The following is a 21,436-nucleotide window of genomic DNA, read 5'->3' as shown; positions in this document are numbered from 1 at the left end:
ACTCTTCCACAAAGTGGGGTCAAAAATTATCCCAATCTTCTTTGAATCTGTCACGTTGGGGTCGCATCTTTATGCGGGATCATTCCTCCAGATGCAACACGGACACTCCGGATGAAAACGTGAAGGTAGGATATGATTTATTAATCATAAATAATACACCGTACCACGGATCATGACAGAATCTTTAATTTTTTTTTGCAATTTTGATTGTCCCACTTACACATTTGATGTCACATCTGATGCAACTTTGACTGTCAATACTGTCCCACTAACACAACTGCTGCCATCTCTCACATCCGATGCAACTTTGACTGTCAATACTGTCCCACAACACTGTACGTTTCCAACATTATCACATGCGATAACGCGACAGTAAGTAGTGGGACAAACGTTAGTCGCACTAGAGTAGTGTAGCTATGTAAGATATAACGCTAACACACCTATATGATAAACTTCCATCCATCCATTTTCTACCGCTGGTTAACACTCTCAAATCTGTACCTGACCGGATTGTTACAGACAGCCAGGCTTTATTTTAAAGGAGTTGTATTTTGCAAACACAACTTTTCTTACCTGTTATGTGTTGTTGTGCATTTGGGATCTGTGTAAGTCCCAAAAAATTTGAAATCAAACCCTGGAGGCATGGCAGAAAAATTTATAAAACAATCATGGGTTCTTTCTGGGTACCCTGGCTTCCTCCCACCTCCAAAGACATGCTCTTGGGAATAGGTTGATTGGCAACACTAAATTGGCCCTAGTGTGTGAATGTGAGTGTGAATGTTGTCTGTCTATCTGTGTTGGCCCTGCGATGAGGTGGCGACTTCTCCAGGGTGTACGCCGCCTTCCGCCGGAGTGCAGCTGGGATAGGTGCCATGCAGCTGGGATAGGTTCCATCCCCACCGTGACCCCGAGAAGGACAAACAGGAGCCCAAAAAAGTCTGCAGGCTCTAGAGTGGTTTCTATCCAGGCTCCAGTACTGTGGAATGTCCTACCGATAACAGTTAGAGATGCTATCTCAGTTAACCTGACCAGTTAACCTGCCACTTCTCAGCGGGTTTTGAAATCCGAGGATGTTGTTATGGGCATTTGTGATTAAGGGCTATAATTCTGTACAACCATTTTAAACATGCTAAAAATGAATCCTTTGTTATGGTCCGTTGCAAGGATCATGTTTTGTTCTGTTGGTTTGACTACCACAGTTCTGTTTTCAGCAGCCCTGGGTTTGTGTTTTGGTTTCCATGGGTGCTGATTAGTTTCACCTCCCTCTAATTAGTGTTCGGGATGCTCACCTGCTCCTGGGCACTAATCTGAGAGCGACATATTCCTGTCTTTCGTCACACACTGTCTGGCTGTCTTATTTGCTTCTATGCAACAAGTTACGTTGTCTACTTATTTAATTCCTTATGCTAAGCTTTCGTGCTAGCTTCCCTAGCTTTGCTTCCCGTGCGATCGGCACGCTAGTTTTATTTATTTTGTATCCTGTATGATTTATGCGAATAAATCATTGTCTCACCTGCATCTTGCCTCCAGAGTTCCTACTGCATCTTGGGAGAACGATCCGCACATAACCATGCGACCACGACGTTACATCCTTTACATCAACAGCATCGGCCTCCAGGAGACAACTTTAAATTAGTCACACATTTGTTTTGGATCAATCCCACATAATGTACGGTAATACAAACATACCACATTAGCACGCGTAGCACTTTTGAAAGATTAATGGCGATGCAGAGGAGTATGTGCAGTATTATGCACATGCAGTAGAACTGCTATTAGATGCACATATTGGACGATATTGAGCGTCTTGATACTATGCAAATCAGTTCAGTGAGATCACGTTTATTATGCCCTTGTTTGTGCTGTTTGAAGTCAATATTGTTAAACACAACTTTTATTTGTGCATTTCAAAGAAACACAATTCATACGGGTGGTAGTGTTTTGCTCAGAGTAAATATGTAGCATTTTTGAGTCTTGGATGAAACTTGACCACAAACTATTGCAGAGAGTACACTGCATAAATGTATTTCATTCTTTAACCCCCTGCTGCTTGTCTTTTGGTCCGCAGTGTATAAATATCAGGGCTTAAACCGTCTGCCAGGATTTACTCAGGATGCAAGGGGAGACGCTAAGAACGTATCTCCTGCTGCACATGTAAGCTGACAAAGACAGAGAAAAAGGAGCACGAAAGAGGCCCGAGTGTGAGGGAGAAATGCCTGGGAGTAAATACCGTGTAGAGAAGCGTGCAGCATCCTCCTCTTGATGGGTCGGCTCACAGCTGGAAATGATGATTGCAAAATGGAATTCAGCTACAAGGAAGATGAAAACAGAATGAAGAGAGATGAGCACTTTCTGTTGGTGTTAACATCAATGCAAAAAAAAATCTTTTTTTTTTTACTCTCTGAAGGAATTATGCATTTGTAACGGAGGCCATGCCAGTGTAGTAGACCTGCCTCCCTTACAGTACAACCTTAAAGGGGAGATGCACTTTCTTTGGAATTCTGCCTATCGTTTACAATCATTATGAAAGACATGACGGATGTTTTTTTTTTTTTTTTTTTTGCATTCTAACTCGTAAATACATTTAAAAAAAAGTCTGCTTAGAGCGTAGCCAAAGGGGGTCCTTTATTCTGCCTCAAAAATCCAATAAATAACCATCAAAAAGCGCCAACAATAGTCCATTTACATTTTGTGACTAGAATATTAAGTATCAGTGATATTGTTATTATAAGCGCTAACGCAGATGAACTATTAATAGCGGCGGCGTGATCACGAACTGCCAATGTTTAGATCGAGTGGTCTGCTGTTTCCTCACTTTCTTGATGTAAGTTTATTTTAGAGCGAAAATCTTGCCTCTCTCCTTGATAAAAGAAGGATGAGAACTTATTCCGACCAGTTGGTACACTTTGACAGCCAATTTAGACCCGGAAAAGGCGAGAACGACACTCAAAGACGCTTGGTTCCACAACCCTTTCTTCGCGAGGGTTATGAGTCATCCTTTATCTAAATGGGAGTATAACAAGAGTCTATCAGTCGGCATCCCAATGACAGCAGACCTTGTATAGTAAGTGATGTTTTGTTATGTTTGTTGGCTCTCATGAAGTCTGCAGTGACTAGTAATCAGTGATTTTGTTAAACGTTGTGATGCGTTTTTGCAAATGATCAAAATATGTAAATATTACATGTAACAATGAACAATTTCCTTGCGGATTTGAACAGTTTCCCTTGTGGATCATTAAAGTCTGTCTAAGTCTAAGTAATATCCATCCAGCCATCCATTTTCTACCTCTTAATCCCTTCTGGGTCACTATGGGCGCTGGAGCCTATCTCAGCTACAATCGGGCGGAAGGCGGTGTACACCCTGGACAAGTCGCCACCTCATCACAGGGCCAACACAGATACACAGACAACATTCACACTCACATTCACACACTAGGGCCAATTTTACTGTTGCCAATCAACCTATCCCCAGGTGCATGTTTTTGCAGGTGGGAGGAAGCCGGAGTACCCGGAGGGAACCCACGCAGTCACGGGGAGAACATGCAAACTCCACACAGAAAGATCCCGAACCCGGGATTGAACCCAGGGCTGCTCAGGACCTTCGTATTGTGAGGCAGACACACTAACCCCTCTGTCACCGTGCTGCCCCACATGTAATATCATTACATATTATACATGTGCCTGTTACTACATTACATATATACTTACATCATGTACATACAACCTTAATGGAGGCGTTTGAATTATTCTTTAAAGGGGAATATTATCACCAGACCTATGTAAGCGTCAATATATACCTTGATGTTGCAGAAAAAAGACCATATATTTTTTTAACCGATTTCCGAAATCTAAATGGGTGAATTTTGGCAAATTAAACGCCTTTCTATTATCCGGGAAGCAATCCGCCATTTTCTCAAACACATTACAAACACCGAGTCAAATCAGCTCTGTTATTTTCCGTTTTTTCGACTGTTTTCCGTACCTTGGAGACATCATGCCTCGTCGGTGTGTTGTCGGAGGGTGTAACAACACGAACAGGGACGGATTCAAGTTGCACCAGTGGCCCAAAGATGCGAAAGTGGCAAGAAATTGGACGTTTGTTCCGCGCACTTTACCGACGAAAGCTATGCTACGACAGAGATGGCATAGAAGAATATCGACCCTAGCTTCCCTGGCCTGTTGACATCAACTCCAAAACTGGACAGATCAGCTTTCAGGAAAAGAGAGCGGATGAGGGTATGTCTAGAGAATATATTAATTGATGAAAACTGGGCTGTCTGCACTCTCAAAGTGCATGTTGTTGCCAAATGTATTTCATATGCTGTAAACTTAGTTCATAGTTTCCTTTAATGCCAAACAAACACATACCAATTGTTGGTTAGAAGGCGATCGCCGAATTTGTCCTCGCTTTCTCCCGTGTCGCTGGCTGTCGTGTCGTTTTTGTCGGTTTCGCTTGCATACGGTTCAAACCGATATGGCTCAATAGCTTCAGTTTCTTCTTCAATTTTGTTTTCGCTACCTGCCTCCACACTACAACCATCCGTTTCAATACATGCGTAATCTGTTGAATCGCTTAAGCCGCTGAAATCCGAGTCTGATTCCGAGCTGATGTCGCTATACCTTGCTGTTCTTTCCGCCATGTTTGTTTGTATTGGCATCACTGTGTGACGTCACAGGAAAATGGAAGGGTGTATATAACGATGGTTAAAATCAGGCACTTTGAAGCTTTTTTTAGGGATATTGCGTGATGGGTAAAATTTTGAAAAAAACTTTGAAAAATAAAATAAGCCACTGGGAACTGATTTTTAATGGTTTTAACCCTTCTGAAATTGTGATAATGTTCCCCTTTAAGAGTTTTACAGGCAGAATAGAGTGACTCCTATGGGCTCCATTGTCAGTGTACTTTTGATCGCATTTATTTAATATTTAGAATGCATTAAAAGTTAAAGTTAAAGTTAAAGTACCAATGATTGTCACACACACACTAGGTGTAGCAAAATTATTCTCTGCATTTGACCCATCACCCTCGATCACCCCCTGGGAGGTGAGGGAAGCAGTGAGCAGCAGCGGTGGCCTCGCCCGGGAAACAATCCGTCTGTCATTATGTCTTTCATAATGCCTGTATACCGTGTTGACAGCTCTGACTTTTAGCTCGGTGCCTATCAGGGGCTGAACCAGGCAGGTTACTCAGCCACATTAGCCAACTCACTTTTCCTCTTATTAAGATAAAATAGTCAACAATGTACAGTGGTACCTGATGTTCTTAAACACCCTACGGAGGTCAATGTGTGTCTTTTTTTTTACATCGAATTTATGTAACTGAATTTTTTGCGTTTGAAATTTGTGAACTAGATTTTTTTTAAATCAAAATATGCTGACAATGCCATTGAAAAAAAAATCTGTGTTTTAAAATTCAAGTGTATACAAATGATGTGTTTTAAAATTCAGTGTATAAAAATTCAGTGTAAAAAATTCAGTGTATGGAAATTCAGTGTAAAAAATTTCAGTGCTGAAAAATTTGCTGCTTCAAAAGGCAAGACTCACTTTCGGTAAGTTAAGACTGAAGCAATTGATCCTGTCTCAGAACTAGCCAATGAGGTGTCAAGTGAGACGGGTCTTGCAAAACAGCATAAAAAGCAGTTAACTGGGCTACCTTGGCATAATACAACATAGCTAACATTTCAACTGAGCCTGCTGGATATTTTCAGACTATAGGAACGATTCCAATGGTTTGAATCTGCACTTTTGAGTGACATATGATACGAAGCTCTGCTTCAAGCAGACCGGGCACGAACAGAGTTGGTGGGGCTTGTTTACGGAGAAGCAAGTGTCAGACGGAGGCAGATTTCGACAACAAAGTTCTGCAGAACAGTAACATTATATCGAATATGTGGATATTTTTTACCCTTTGCGTTTATGTTTGTCGTGTTTGTTCCATTTTTGTTGTTCTTGTTTAATTATAAAAAATGTCAACCAAGGAGGTGGCCTGGGAAGAAGAGGAGCATTGTTCATGTATTCTCAATATTCAGTGTTTTATTGTTCATAGTTAATATTGTAAATCCCACATTCTATATGTTTATGTACAGTGTGACTGTAGTATAATTCAGTAAAAAAAACTGAAGTTCATTCTGTTTTTGAGATGATCTGTTTAGATTTTTACTGAAAAAGACACTCAGAATGTACATGAAAATACAAAATGTGGGACTTACAATAATAACAATGAACAATAAAACAAATCAAATATATGAACGTTGCTCCTCTACTTCCAAGACCACCTCCTTGATCGGCATCTTTTATAATCAAGCAAGAGCAACAGAGATGCAACAAACATGGCGAAAAATAAAGGCAAAAGGGAAAAAAACATCCACTTATTCGATATAATATCACTGTTCTGCACAACTTTGCTGTAGAACTCTGCCTCCTTCTGACACTCGCATTTGCGAGGTCTCAGGCTTGTTGCTGGCCCACCCACTCTGCCCCGTGCCTCTTTTGCATTAAGCAGGGCTTCCTATGGTTACTGTAATAACCATTTCACTCAAAAGTGCAGATTTTAACCATCGGATGTGATGGGACACAAGTAGGGGATGTTATTTAATGTTTCATTGCCATGCATGTTTTAGAGTGTTTTTATTGTTGTGGATTTTAATTGTATATTTTACACTTTGTGGACTTTGTATTTTTAATGGCAGGTTTTTACATTTTAGAATTTGATTGTCTTTTTAATTGCATGTTTTTACTCCTTGTGGACTTTGCTGGTATTTTAAGACGTAGCCCCTTTTTAGCTTGTTGCCCCTAACAACCGAACTGCCCAATCAAACGACACCTGAAGTTAGACGCACCTGTGGAGCATTAGGACTGCACCCATTTAAAAGAGAACAGGCAGGAATCGACAAGGAGGGAAGCGACAGCAGAGCGATCGGGGAAGAATCGACAGGCTTTGCCAAGAGCGACCGGGTGGACGCACGCAGGCTGGGAAGGAACCCCCGGACAACACAGCAGACCCCGCAGGCTACCGGAGCGAACCCCAAGAAGCCCACAACACGCAGGGGCAGAGGAAACTCTGCCTCCGAAGTAAGTGACGTGTGTTGTGGATCCATGGGGGCAACCAACTGCCTTGGGCTGTGGGCTTGCGGGCTCGTGCGTTGTACGCTGGCTGTGTGGTTCTGGGGACAGGGGGCGATTGGGACCCAGAGACCTGCGGCGACCCCCGGGAGCGACCAAGAGGCGGAGCGAGACGGGACGTGTACGGCCACGTAGGTCCCGCGAGTGACCGTCGACTGGCGAGGAGAGTGGGCGTACCCAATACTTCGACGAGGAACTACAGCAGGGGCAGGGTCCCCTGCCTTGCGTGTAAGTGTGGCGTCAGCCCGGAGAGTGTCTCCGTAGTTTTAGAAGATTTTATCCCCGTGGCCTGCCTCCGTTTTAATTCTGTGTGCAGGAGGACGCTGTGGAAGTGGGTGGAGCCAGGACGCTGACTACGCCTGTCGCGGCTGTACCCTCACCATAATATTGGTTAGTAATTGGTATTTTTAGTATTGACAACTGGACGGTTTAATGTGTATTGTAATCAAGTGCGAACAAGCATAATCATCTTCCCTTATTTTGGACAGCTGCTCTCACTGCATTGGGTTCTTAATATTTATATTTGTTTTAAGCAACATTTTTATTAGATTTTAATATTCCACCACTCGGGTCCATTACAGAATAATTTCTATAGTTTGAAAATATCCAGCGGGCAGCATTGAGATGTTAATTATGTTGTATTGTACCAAGGTAGCCCAGTTAACTGCCTTTGTTATGTTGTTTTGCAAGAACCATGTCACATGACTTCAAACTTGACACCTCATTGGTTGGTTCTGAGACAGAAATGTTTGCTTTAATCATAATTTACCGGAAGTAAGTCTTACTTTTTGAAGAAGCAAATTTTCCAACACTAAACTTCACAGCACAACGTTTTTTTTACACTGAATTTGTTTACGTGAAACATTGATTCTGTACCATTCAAACCTTTTGAAAATGATTATTAATCCTACAAGTCAATGAAGTTCTAACAAGGGTAGGATGAGACACGGACAGATTTCAAAATTATTCCCACTCATTCCCTGCAAAAAGTCTTGATTTTTATTGCTGATTTATTTATGAGTATTGAGATAGGCTCCAGCGCCCCCCGCAACCCCAAAAGGGAATAAGCGGTAGAAAATGGATGGATGGATGAGCCCATCACATGCTAGCCCAAGCCCACATGCACACGCAAGAAGGTGCATGTGGATATTGACGTCTTTATCAGACTGCTACTCATATGACATCATCTGCTCACTTGTGTGTGTGTAATACTGACAGCTAGAATAATGGCTGTCTCCCATTGGCGTGTATCTCACATCAGGAACTGTTGGACCTTGACAGCCCATAATGTATTTTGCTTGTTTGCATTGCATATTTCCTTAAAAATGGAAGGTCAGCAGAGCTTGAGGGGTAGTTATCAAACCCAAACCAGCTCAGAGGAAGGTGATGTGCAGTCCCTCTGACATGACGGCTGCTAATGATGCACACGCGCACACACACACACACACACACACACACACACACACACGCTGAGTGCACACACACACACACACACGCTGAGTGCACCGTGATGCCACTGCAGTACTTCACTTCACTGGATGACAGGAAGGCGCGGCCTTAATCAGGGTTAGTGAGTACACGAGACATCTGAAATAAAAAATAAACATGAATGGTTACAAATGAAGGAATAAGAAGTAAATAACTACAGTTGTACAGTGCTTTTGAACTTTTTAATAACAGAGAGTTTCTCCAAGCTTGCAAATACACATATAGTGGTGGGTGCGTGGCTAGGGGCGTGGTCAATGATATCATTTGCATAACTATCGATGATGCATATATTTTTCTATTTTTATAATAATTATTGTACAATGTAACACAGGTCGTATACCAGTGCTGCTGGTCTTTTAAGTAGAGGAAGCTAATAGTCAGCCATTGCCTCAACATGAATACGTTCTTCAAAAACAGATACGGTAAAATACATACAGAGTCATTTAAAAGACTGTAAAATGCTCCATGTCAACAGGAACAATGGAATGAAAATTGAAAAATAATATGGCAGTGTTTTATATTTCAGGATGACTGATCTTTTTGCTGTCAATCAAAAAGGGAATCAGTGTTAGACATCATGACCCGGCGTCCTGGCCAGCCGAGGCCGAGCCCGCTTCGTATTCACTTCTAGAGACGCTCTACTTCTGTGGGCGTGACAAAGCCAAACATTTATCCAATGACTGTCTAGTTTGACTGCACCGCAACAACCCACTCTATGCTTTGAACACAGTCTAAACTAAATGTTAACTGTGGATCAAGTGCACAATAGCCCTTCTTCAAAGCCACACACTTCGTCTAAAAGAAGTGTGTGTCATTAGCATTAAAGCTACAGAATCACACACGTCCCTCTTTTCGTAGGATTCAGTTTCCAATAAAACTATTGCCAAACGTTTTCCTTAACATTTTATGCTGGCAGCAACCTCATTTTAGGGACAAAGCCACTTGGCCTTTGGTGTCGTCAACCTTTGGTTGCGTTATATGCGCACGCATGTTCGTGCTCGGCTCCATCTACACAAATGGAAGCAACACAAGTAAATTAACTTCATGATCCTTCATTGAACAAGGATTAAAAACATGAGATAAAGTGGTAGCTTTTCATATGGCACAAAGCAAAAAGTATTGTTCGTCAAAGTTGTCCCAAAACAGCTGACTGTCAAAATGTCGGATAGCCCATTTTGACGCGTCTTTTTCTTTGTCAATGTCGAGTTAAAATAGCAGCATGTTTACGTTTGAACATACAGTAAGTCAGTCCTCTTATAGTGTTTTTAAAGGCAGCAAGGCAGTGTTGGTGAGCTTTGGAAATGACAGCTCACAACTGTGACGTCATCAGAGGAATATACGCTGAGCGGAGAATTTTGGAACTCCACACTTTGGCCAGCGTTTGCAAAAGTCTGCGTTTTTAAGGACAAAAGTATGCGTTTTTAAGGACAAAAGTATGCGTTTTTAAGGACAAAAGTATGCGTTTGCGTGTGGGCAAAAGACCTAAGCATGGAGATAAGTATGTGTTTATTAAGTATCGATGTTCGTGTGGACATGGCCTCAGTCTCTGTAAAGAATGAAAAAACTCTTGGAGTTGGGAAACTATAGAAAAAAATCCAGCCACAGAATCCTTAAATCATTTTTATTATATGTGTGGTGGATTTATTTGTTCATTAAGGCACACAGAACGATGAACAACTTTGCAACTGTCTCATTTCTTCCTCTTATCAAGCACTGTGCTCACAGTGTTCATTGGCTGTTCATATGATACACATGCATAATTCTGCATGTTAGGCAAAATATTCTTAGTTGGTTTTTATTATTGATAATGACAAAGGGGCCAAAATCAGAATCAGGATCAGCTTTAATGGCCAAGTATGTTTAACACACAAGGAATTTGACTTGGTAGACTGTGCTGTCTTTGTGTAAACAATAAATATAAATGATTAACTAAAAACATAAACAACACTTAAATAACTAATATGTGCAAAGCTAATAAATGATACAGTAAATCATAGTGCAGTGGTGAATAAAGCAAAGAGCAAAAAGATGATGACGTGCTCATCGGAGTGATAGCCTGAGGGATTGTTCTTGTGACGGGTTGTTTTGGTGTACTCTGATTTGTACCGCCTGCCGGAGGAGAGTTTGAATAGTTTGTGACCTGAATGTGAGGAGTTTGCAGTGATGGTACCTGCTCGTTTCCTAACCCTGGACCACTATATGTCCTGGATGGGGTTAAGATCGACACAATAATCTTTTCTAGAGTCCTCAGTGTCCATGACAGTCTGTCTGTCCAGCTTTGTTGCAGATCCAAATCAGACATTGATAGAGGTGCAAGGGGAGACTGTAGAACATGATCAGCAGTTCCTGAAGCAGGTTAAACTTCTTGAGCTGACGCAGGAAGTACAAACCCTGTTTCCATATGAGTTGGGAAGTTGTGTTAGATGTAAATATAAACGGAATACAATGATTTGCAAATCATTTTCAACCCATATTCAGTTGAATATGCTACAAAGACAATATGTTTGATGTTCAAACTGATTTTTTTTTTGCAAATAATCATTAACTTTAAAATTTGATGCCAGCAACACGTGACAAAGAAGTTGGGAAAGGTGGCAATAAATACTGATAAAGTTGAGGAATGCTCATCAAACACTTATTTGGAACATCCCACAGGTGAACAGGCAAATTGGGAACAGGTGGGTGCCATGTTTGGGTATAAAAGTAGATTCCATGAAATGCTCAGTCATTCACAAACAAGGATGGGGCGAGGGTCACCACTTTGTCAACAAATGCTTGAGCAAATTGTTGAACAGTTTAAGAAAAACCTTTCTCAACCAGCTATTGCAAGGAATTTAGGGATTTCACCATCTACGGTCCGTAAAATCATCAAAGGGTTCAGAGAATCTGGAGAAATCACTGCACGTAAGAAGCTAAGCCCGTGACCTTCGATCCCTCAGGATGTACTGCATCAACAAGCGACATCGGTGTGTAAAGGATATCACCACATGGGCTCAGGAACACTTCAGAAACCCACTGTCAGTAACTACAGTTGGTCGCTACATCTGTAAGTGCAAGTTAAAACTCTCCTATGCAAGGTGAAAACCGTTTATCAACAACACTCAGAAACGTCGTTGTCTTCACTGGGCCTGAGCTCATCTACGATGGACTGATACAAAGTGGAAAAGTGTTCTGTGGTCTGACGAGTCCACATTTCAAATTGTTTTTGGAAACTGTGGACGTCGTGTCCTCCAGACCAAAGAGGAAAAGAACCATCCGGATTGTTATAGGCGCAAAGTTAAAAAGCCAGCATGTGTGATGGTATGGGGGTGTATTAGTGCCCAAGACATGGGTAACTTACACATCTGTGAATGCACCATTAATGCTGAAAGGTACATACAGGTTTTGGAGCAACATATGTTGCCATCCAAGCAACGTTACCATGGACGCCCCTGCTTATTCCAGCAAGACAATGCCAAGCCACGTGTTACATCAATGTGGCTTCATAGTAAAAGAGTGCGGGTACTAGACTGGCCTGCCTGTAGTCTAGACCTGTCTCCCATTGAAAATGTGTGGCACATTATGAAGCCTAAAATACCTCAACGGAGACCCCCGGACTGTTGAACAACTTAAGCTGTACATCAAGCAAGAATGGGAAAGAATTCCACCTGAGAAGCTTAAAAAATGTGTCTCCTCAGTTCCCAAACATTTACTGAGTGTTGTTAAAAGGAAAGGCCATGTAACACAGTGGTGAACATGCCCTTTCCCAACTATTTTGGCATGTGTTGCAGCCATGAAATTCTAAGTTAGTTATTATTTGCAAAAAAAACAAAGTTTATGAGTTTGAGCATCAAATATCTTGTCTTTGAAGTGCATTCAATTGAATATGGGTTGAAAAGGATGTGCAAATCATTGTATTCTGTTTATATTTACATCTAACACAATTTCCCAACTCATATGGAAAAGGGGTTTGTACATCCTCTCATTTGCCTTATTTCTGGCTGTGTCTATGTGGGAGGTTCACTTCAGGTCCCGTGGGCTTGTGGATTCCAAGAACCTGTAAGAGTTTACATTAGACACTGTGCTGTTCAGAATGGTGTGGGTGGGGGATTTCTCCTGATGTTCACTGTTATCTCCACAATCTTGAGCGGGTTCAGCTCCACGTGGTTCTGACTGCACTAGAGCCAGCTGTTCCACCTTTCGTCTGTCGGCAGATTCGTTGCCATCCTGTATGAGACCGATGACGGTGGTGTCATCTGCCAAGTGCAAGAGTTTCACAGAATGGTCCTCTGAGACGCAGTCAATGAGCAAGGGTTGCCAACCCGTTGACCGCGATCGACCAGTCGATCTTTGGGACCCTCCTGGTCCCACGAAAATATAAATATGAAAATATTAGAAAGAAAAAAAAATAATAATATGACATCAGTGACACCCCACCCAGAGGGTGACCAACAGAACCGCCAACAGGTATGCATATAACCCCTGAACACGCCGGCATTCCTGGCCTCGCCTCTCTTCAGCCTCGCATCCCGGCGCTCTCGACACTGCGGCTACACCCCTGAGCACTTCAACCGCTCATGTCGCAAATGTGCATGGCATGACGTGTACAAAAATCATTGAGCTGCAACAATGCATGAAGGCTGACTGTTGCAACGCATCGGACATTTTCTAGCATCCAACATCGAAAACAACTCTTGTCTGCGACAGGAAGTTAACGAGTCAAATACAGCACTAGAGTCCGTGAAAATTGTTTTTTGTGTTTATTTACCGGTATATACAAAAGTAAAAATTGACATGTGCAAAGGAAATAATATAGGATAAAACAAAGCGGCAGCTAAAGAAGGACTTCCCCGTTTATGCCCTGTTGATCACAAAGGACAAACCAGCCAGCTAAACAGCTGATTTTACTACTGACATAAGCTGACTTGCATCCCAAATGTGACCATAGGATGAATAAATACACTAGAGTATTAAGTCTATAGTGGCCATAAACATCTGTGGTCCGTGACTCGTTTGTCATTGGCCCTTGGAACATTACAACAACAGAAAAATTCAAAATAACAAGAAGCACAATGAGAGAAAAAAAAAAAATGTTGACATCAGCCAAAAATAAAAACACAAAGCTTTGTCTTTAAAAAAATAAAACACATTTTTTAAAAAATATGACACTTGATTTGGTTTTTAACTGAGACCAGGGATCTTGGGCTCGAAAAGGGTGGTGACCAATGGTGTAGAGGGTGAAAAGCAACTGGGAAAATAAGACTAACAGAGCATTGTAGGGAATCCCTACTAGTGATGTAAAGATAAACGGTATTAACGATGACCGCAGAACATTTCCAGACAGTAACACACACACACACACGCACACGCACACGCACACGCACACACACACACAGCACTGTTGACAATAATAAAACAAAAACAAAACATGGCATGGCAATTACGGTTTGAGAAAAAACGCCACCTTTGAGGCGTCCACACTGGAGAATAACTAAAATTAACGACATCTAAAAAATATTATGAAACATATAAAAAAATATATGTAAAAGTAAAATATAAATAATGCATTATCAAGTTCATAAAAATGTAACATTGGGAAAATAATAGCAGTTATAATAATAATTAAGATTGAAAACAACACAATAAATATATATATATTTTTTTTTTTAAACTAGAGTTTAACATGATCAGGGAAATGTCTGATTAAAAAGGTGTGTTTTTAGTTGTTTTTGTTTTTTTTATATCAAAGGTCTGAGTATCTCTGGCAGGCTGTCCTACAGGTGGGGGCTATAGTGGCTAAATGCCGCCTCATCACGAGTCTTTGCTCTGGTATATGGTAAGGATAAAAGGCCGGTGCCAGAAGATGTCAGGATCTGCAAGGTAAGAGCAGGTCAGATAGATAGGAAGGTGCAAGGCCATTAAAACATTTAAAAACTAGTAATAGAATTTTAAATTGACCCTGAAGCGGACGGGGAGCCGATGCAGCAACTTTGAAACTGGTGTAATGTGCTCCCGCTCTTTGGTCCTTGTCAGCACGCGTGCAGTTGAGTTTTGTAATAATTGTAGGCTTCTGATTTTCTTTTTGGGAAGGCCAGAGATCAGTGCATTACAATAGTCTGAACGACAGGAAATAAAAGCATGCATTAGCAGCTCCGTGTTGGCCTGAGAGAAACGGGCAGACTCTGGCTATGCTCTTAAAAAGATTGAAACCTATGTTTGTAATATTTTTAAATGTGGGATGAAAGGCAGCTCGGAGTCAAAAATCATACCCAGATTTTTCTACTGTGTTGGTTTAAAATCTTGCAATTTTGGTAAAAGTTTCTCCCTGTGGTCTTCGGAGAATAAGACTAAAACCTCTATTTTGTCCTGGTTGAGTTGTAGGAAATTCACTGCCATCCATGACTTGGTGTCTATAATGCAGTTAAAAGGGAATCTATTGGCCCTGTGTCATCAAAAAACTTCTATAAACACATTACTGTCAAAGCAACTAAGATATTCCATTGAGTACAGTATTCCTATAAGCTGTGCTCTCTTAGAAAAGACGTATGATGATCGATCTTTCCTCAGAGGAAAAGAGAGTGTTTTTATGGTACATTTGAGGCAGGTAGGGCAGAGTCTGAGTGTTGGGTGTGAGCTTTGTGATGTTGTCAAAACCAGCAAAAGAAGCTATTCAGGTCCTCAGCCTATCTATTGTTACCTGCAGGGTGTATTGTTTGTTTCCTGAAGTTGGTGACCTCTCGCAGGCCTTTTCAAACTGCTGAGAAATAGTTACCTGAAAGGCCTTGTTTTAGCTTGTCAGTATAGCTCCTTTCAGCAACCCTGATCTCCTTTGCCTTTATTACTGGTGTTTAGGAGCAACTGTTCGTCCATCTTATTAGCGAGGGAGACCATGAGCCAATGGTCTCTACCTTTTGGAATGGATTACGAACAAACCACTGTATAACATAGGACTTTTAATAATATTCAGTCAACATAAAAACATAAAACATTAAACTGCTGCATTGTACAAGTATTAGTAAGTCATGGCATCTTAATAACAAAAAACACCAACTGAAAAGCATGTGCTCCAGACTCTTGAAACTCAGTGGCTACAACTACATTATGCTAATGATATCCAATACAAGAGTAGTATCAAACATTCTGCATTTCTAAAGTCTTAATGCACAGTTTTGCTTGACACATTTATCTTTGATTTGAACAAATAAGTTGTTATTGTAGTGTTAGCTGGACACTGACATACACTATCCCGAATGGTGCCTATTATAAGAATATGCCGATTAATCGGCCAGTGATCAGAATCGCACGATTTTCGTGAAAAAGTACATGATCACCATTGCCGATAAATTCCCAAAGTCACCAGCCTTTGCGTCACTATAGACAGTGATTTTAAACTTGACAAACAAGTCAATGCCGTTTTAAAATCATGTTTTTATCATCATCGTCTTTTAGCAAATGTAAAACCATTTTTATCTTTTAACCTTTTTGAACAAGTCGTGCATTCTTTTATTTCAAGTCGCCTGGACTACTGCAATGCACTTTATGCTGGCATTAGCCAAAAAGCTCTCTCCTGGTTGCAGTTAGTCCAGAACGCGGCAGCACAACTTTTAGCAAGGGCCAGGAAACGCGAGTATATAACCCCAATTCTTGAGACTTTGCACTGGGTCCCTATTCATTTTAGAATTGATTTAAAAATGTTGCTGCTTGGTTTTAAAGCTTTGCATGGACTGGCACCTCATTATATCTCGGACCTCATCCAAATTTACACTCCTGCGCGCGCTCTGAGGTCCGAGAGCCAGCTCCAGCTCGTGGTGCCCAAGACGAGACTTAAAACCAGAGGAGACAGGGCCTTTTCTGTGGTCTGGTCTCTAAGCTCTGGAACACTCTGCCCCTCTATGATCGAACTTCTCCCACAGTGGAGTGTTTTAAGTCTCGTCTTAAGACCATACTTGCCAACCTTGAGACCTCTGAATTCGGGAGATGGGGGGGGGGCGTGGTTGGGGGGAGCGTGGTTGCGGGGTTGGGGGGGGCGGGGTTGAGGTGCAGGCAGCATACCCCTTCCCCTTCGAGCTCTTCTGGATGAAATGAAATTTTTTTTTCCAATAATTTTGGAACTTGCAAGAGTATTTCTTCTTCTTACTGATCGTCGCCATGTCTCTTCTTCGTTCTTCTGCTTCGTCTCCTTCTTGTTGTGTGTGCAGTTGTGCACTGAGCTCTGAAAGCCGTAGATGTTATTGTAGCGTCCCGGAACAGATAGTGCTGCAAGGGATTCTGGGTATTTGTTCTGTTGTGTTTGTGTTGTGTTACGGTGTGGATGTTCTCCCGAAATGTGTTTGTCATTCTTGTTTGGTGTGGGTTCTCAGTGTGAGACTATGTGAAGCAGTTATCTGTTGAGTGTTACCAGGAAGTGTTGTTCCAAACTGAAAGTCCACAAGGGCGAGGCTTATCTGGGAAGTACGTGAGACAGGCGAAAGATCCAGGGCGAGAGAGAGAGGCATCAGAGTCTGTGTTCATGCGAGGGGTCGAGATCCAGGAAGGCAGTCGAGATCCAGGGGGGTGGGGGGAGTCCAAGGGAGCGAAACACACAGCTAGAAACCAAGGCGACGAAAGGAAAACACTGCGGGCACAAGGGAGAAGACAGGGGACAAATCAAGCACGGGGAAGAAAATCGGAGAGAGCATAAAGCTTGTCGGCTTACGGTACACCATAGAGAAACTAAGTTCCCGCGAGGATCCCAGGGTCCACTGGTCCTTATACCGCAGATTGCTGATCGCCCAGCTTTGCCGGCATGTGGGCGTGACGTGGCCAGCGCGAGCAGGGGCGTGTCTCGGCGCGCTGCCAGCGGAGATGCTGGTAGACCCAGCTGCCGGGGAAAAGAGAGTTCGAGCCCGTGCCGTGACAACATTCTGTTCAATGCTGATCACAAACCAGATCCCCTCTGGCTGACACTGTATTTCTAATTCCCAGCTGACAAGCGACTAGCATCTAATCAGGGCTGTGAAGTTTCACAAAATGGCAAGAGTGAGATTTTAGTGGCATGATTAGTTTGAAAAAAATGTGCCTTTTTTAACACAGTTTTGGCCTGTTTTAACGTAAATGTATATGTTAAGGCTGATGTCCTCAATTTCAGCAGCTCTACCGGCACTAATGATAGTCTTATAACCAGAAATTAGAAATAAAAATAATCTCCACTGTTTTCTCTGCTGGCTCTTTGGTCTCATCCTCTGCACCTGTGTTCCCAATTAGTATTTCTTCTACATCTCCATTCTCACTGTCTTCAATCTCTTCTGATCTCTCTTGATCTTTCAGTGTTGCCAACTCCTCTGTAAGAAAAGTAGCTTGGCGGCCCTTCCCTACAATGGAGGCCGACCCGCAGGCTTGGAGAGACCCACATGTCAAGTGTCAAGGGGGCCGTAAGGAAGTTGCCTTTGAGGGATCACCCGCTGCCTTCGTCTTCTATTGACATCACGGAGCAATGGCTGCAATATCTTCCTCAAAGTGGAATCTCGTGAAACACCTACAAGTCGCAAATGTATTGTATCGAAATTTTAGAAATATCGCTTTTATTTTGCGAAAAAATGCAATGGAAACACAGCTAGTGATGAAACATTTACATTAATCACACTGCAAACCAAGGCAGAAACAGCGGCAGCTTAGCACAGAGTGGGTGTGCATCACCCCTCTCTGCTCTGACTGAAATGGGACTTTCTTGTCATTACACTTAAAAGTACAACGAAATGAGTTTGTAGTACAAGCTGTCTAAGAGAGCAGACATTAGGTAGGCAGGGGGACCGCCTGTGAGGAAAGGCTCACAGCAGCACCGCTTGCACGTTGAGTACATCAGAGTGATATGCGCTTTCATGTCTCCATCCATCCATCCATTTTCTACCGCTTATCCATTTCGGGGTCGCGGGGGGTACTGGAGCCTATCTCAGCTGCACTTGGGCGGAAGGCGGTGTACACCCTGGACAAGTCGCCACCTCATCACAGGGCCAACACAGATAGACAGACAACATTCACACTCAACTTATCCCCAGGTGCATGTCTTTGGAGATGGGAGGAAGCCGGAGTACCCGGAGGGAACCAACGCAGTCACGGGGAGAACATGCAAACTCCACACAGAAAGATCCCGAGCTCGGGATCGAACCCAGGACCTTCGAAAACATCCTAAAAAAGTCGCTAGATTTGTCGCTAGTTGCTTTGGAGAAGGGAAGTCCTCACTTTGGAGAAAGAAAGTCACTAATATGAGTTGGAATTAAAAAATCACTAGATTTAGGGAAAAAGTCCTCGATTTGGCAACACTGCGATGAGTTGGTGTCTGAAAGAGAGACACGAATAACAACAGCCTCACATTGCTTCTGATTGGTTTATATTGCTTGGTATGTTCCATGGTTGGTTAAATTAGGAACAGAGGTTTGATGGCTTGATCTGGGTTTGAGTATCGCGGTAGTGATGGGATCAGCAGTTCTTTTGACTGTACTGAATCACTAGAATCAGTTCCTTAGATTGAGTCGTTCAACAAATTTGTTCACCGAATCCCCCCCCCCACTTCAAAAATAAAAAATAAAAAAAATTGGAGGGCGGCGGGGGGGCGTGCGTAGTACAGTACAGTGCAGACATTCGCGGGAGAAGCAGCAAATAGGGTGAACGCGAGTCCCTACACAGCTCTGTGCATGCAGTACACCAGGCAGTGAGTGACTGACACAGCGCCACAGTCAGCACAGTTCAGTACGTGAACCTGAATCACTTCTGCAGCAGCAGTTCTGTGTGCAGGTCGGCGAATCATGAGTCATTCAGTAACAGCTTTCCCAGCGGCAGATCTCGGTGTGTGTCAGTTCGCGAACGACACAAGCCCTCAGCACCCAATGAACGACGCGCACAGTGACTGAACGAGAGCCTCAATGTGACGTCCTCCTCCGCGACACAGTCAGTTCTCTGTGTCAGTAGGTTCGCGAGTCCTGATTCTGTCGTTCACTGAGTGATTCATGTCGTTGATCCGCGGTGAACGAATCGTTCGCTCAGTCCCTCCCCCCGCCCCCATGATGAGTAGCCGACGTCGAGGGTTCAGTGAGTCACAGAATGCGCCAGTTCCACTCATACCGGCATGGTCGCGGCGGAGCTCAACTGAACTGAGAAAGGAACGAATCAGTTCATGAAGTGATTCGGTTCAGTACGTTCACTCAAAAGATTCGTTTGTTCGAACGAATCGTTCGCGAACGACACAACATTATATCGCGGTCAATCAACCAGACTTACTCGAACTACTGCAAGCTGCGAGGACACACTAAGAATAAGTGCTTAGTAAAGTTTAAGAAGTGTAGATGGAACCGTGTTGCATCAGAACGTTAGCAGCTATTAACAGGAAATTAACAAGTACAACAGACTCCTGTAGAAAGAGGATAATAGAACAACAACAGTCAGAATACGACATGTACTTGCACAGTTGTGACCCCAAGGTGCAGAGACAGGAGAAGGCGTTCAGTTAAAAATGTATTTAATAAACAAAAACTACTGCAGTTAAGGAGTGCACACGAAAACAAAATGATGAGTCTGACAAGGAAGGCTGGCATATAAACCTGTCTGATTCTTATAGTCTCCTGATCACTAAACAGAGGCAGGTGTGCTCAATCAACGCTCACAACAGGAAGGGGCAAACAATAAAAAAAATGAGTGTCCAAACAGGAATAACACTAAACACAAACAAACAATATACAAAGACAAACAGTTTTACTAATAACACCATGAAACAGGTTATGACAGGGCGGATTGATCCATGAATGTGTGGTGTTGACACCAAAGGCAGTATTAGTATATAATCAATAAAAGAGTGGTGTAGGTCGATATTTTTATTTTCTCAAAATCTGTTTTTGTTGTTTTTGCAACTATTAACAAATTCAGGGAATAATTCCCTGGACACAGGAAAACAAAATCCAAACAACTTAAAATGAGTAATGGTGTGCTATTGACTTTGCTTTGCTCAAACAATTGTTTGTAATAAAACACAATAAGGAAATAGTTTAAATATGAGGTTGATATTGTTAAACGATCATTGGCACTCACCATAAATAAATTAAACATGTACAGATAACACATGTGATTTGAACCGGCGGCATAATACCCTAATCGTTACATCCCAAGTGCCTATATACACTATATTGCCAAAAGTATTTGGCCACCAATCCAAATGATCAGAATCAGGTGTCCTAATCACTTGGCCCAGCCACAGGTGTATAATATCAAGTACTTAGGCATGGAGACTGTTTCTACAAACATTTGTGACAGAATGGGCTGCTCTCAGGAGCTCATAGGATGCCACCTGTGCAACAAATCCAGTCGTGAAATTTTGTCGCTCCTAAATATTCCAAATTCAACTATCGGCTTTATTATAAGAAAATGGAAGAGTTTGGGAACAACAGCAAGTCAGCCACAAAGTGGTAGGCCACCTAAACTGACAGAGAGGGGTCAGGGCATGCTGAAGCGCATAGTGCAAAGAGGTCGCCGACTTTCTGCACAGTCAGTTGCTACAGAGCTCCAAACTTCATGTGACCTTCCAATTAGCGCACGTACAGTACGCAGAGAGCTTCATGGAATGGGTTTCCATGGCCGAGCAGCTGCATCTAAGCCATTCATCACCAAGTCCAATGCAAAGTGTGGCATGCAGTGGTGTAATGCACGTTGCAACTGGACTCTAGAGAAGTGGAGACGCGTTCTCTGGAGTGATGAGTCACGCTTTTCCATCTGGCAATCTGATGGACCAGTCTGGGTTTGGAGGTTGCCAGGAGAACTGTACATTTTGGACTGCATTGTGCCGTGTGTGAAATTTGGTGGAGGAGGGATTATGGTGTGGGTT

Source organism: Nerophis lumbriciformis, linkage group LG08 (assembly GCF_033978685.3).
Source record: "Nerophis lumbriciformis linkage group LG08, RoL_Nlum_v2.1, whole genome shotgun sequence".
Taxonomy (NCBI): domain Eukaryota; kingdom Metazoa; phylum Chordata; class Actinopteri; order Syngnathiformes; family Syngnathidae; genus Nerophis; species Nerophis lumbriciformis.
The sequence above is the reverse complement of the archived record's forward strand: the minus strand, read 5'-3'. Positions refer to the sequence as shown.